General features: G+C 24.3%; 1 non-coding gene across 1 annotated transcript; it reads right to left on the bottom strand.

The window, feature by feature from the left end:
- Nucleotides 1–921: 921 nt before the first annotated feature.
- Nucleotides 922–993, bottom strand: TRNAD-GUC (transfer RNA aspartic acid (anticodon GUC)). Its single transcript has one exon. It is a non-coding gene; the product is annotated as a tRNA-Asp (tRNA).
- Nucleotides 994–1,501: the final 508 nt, after the last annotated feature.

Here is a 1,501-nt window from a genome sequence, read left to right as displayed (position 1 = left end):
AAGATAAAAAAAAAAAAAGAAGTAAGAAACAAAAGGATAAAAAACCGGACCCTGAAAAAAAGTAAGTAAGAAACAAAAACATAAAAAAGTAACGGCACCTTTAAAAAGTAAGAAACAAAAAGAAAAAAAAACAGATAAAAAAAAAAGCACCCTTAAAAAAGTAAGAAACAAAAAGATAAAAAAAAAAGAAGTAAAACATTAAAAAAAAACAGCACCCTTAAAAAAAATTAAGAAACAAAAAAATAAAAAAAAGAGAGAGTAAGAAACACCCTTAAAAAGTAAGAAACAAAAAGATTAAAAAAAAAGACACTGCACCCTTAAAAAACAAGTAAGAAACAAAAAGAAAAAAAAAAAAAAGTAAAAAAGTAAGAAACAAAAAGATAAAAAAAAACAAAAATATAAAAAAAAGTAAGAAACAAAAATATAAAAAAAACAAAAAGATAAAAAATGTAAGAAACAAAAAGAAAAAAAAAAAAAAATGCATTTCCTTGATTGAACGCGGAAAAAAACATTAACGCACCCTTAAAAAAGTAAGAAACAAAAAGATAAAAAAAGAAGAAGTAAAACATAAAAAAAAAAACGGCACCCTTAAAAAAATTAAGAAACAAAGAGATAAAAAAAAAGAGAGTAAGAAACACCCTTAAAAAGTAAGAAACAAAAAGATTAAAAAAAAAAGACACAGAACCCTTAAAAAAGTAAGAAACAAAAGAAAAAAAGAGAAGTAAAAAAGTAAGAAACAAAAAGATAAAAAAATTTAAAAAAAGTAAGAAACAAAAAGATAAAAAAATTTAAAAAAAGTAAGAAACAAAAAGATAAAAAAATTTAAAAAAAGTAAGAAACAAAAAGATAAAAAAAAAAAACAAAAAGATATAAAAAAAAAAAAAATGCATTCCCTCGATCGCACGCGGATAAAAACATTGACGCCGTTGCCGGGGATCGAACCCGGGTCACCCGCGTGACAGGCGGGAATACTCACCACTATACTACAACGACCGGTTGATATTTTTGTTACTTAAGTTTATTTGACAGGCAAGATCAATGCAATTGACGGCTTGCGTTAACCTACAACGGTGGGCGCAATTTATTTTTATTTTTATTTTTAGTTTTTTGTACGTGTTGTATTTATGGGCCGAAATCCATACCACCTCTTTACAAAATTTGAGCTCAAAATATTTTATAAAAAATAATAAAATGAAAAAGTTTATATAAGATTGCAACCTTAAATTGTAGAATTACATATGCATATCAAAAATCCATCGGAGAATGTTGTTTAATGTTGAAAAACTCTCCAATCGATCATCTCGACATCAAGATGTATGAATAAAAAACAAAAAAACAAAATTGAATCCTAAAAATAGTGCATCTTGCAACACATTATTTAGATTATCCATTTTCAAAATTTTCATATGTTTATAGATCTACTTGATTTTAATTATTTTTAGAATTTAAAATTTTATAATTAAATATAAAAATAAATTTTCAGATAATCCTAAGAACTATT

This window comes from Amborella trichopoda, chromosome 2, assembly GCF_054954075.1.
Source record: "Amborella trichopoda isolate Santa Cruz 75 chromosome 2, AtrichopodaSantaCruz75HAP2 v2.0, whole genome shotgun sequence".
NCBI classification, from domain to species: domain Eukaryota; kingdom Viridiplantae; phylum Streptophyta; class Magnoliopsida; order Amborellales; family Amborellaceae; genus Amborella; species Amborella trichopoda.
This window is presented reverse-complemented; position numbering and strand designations above follow the sequence as displayed.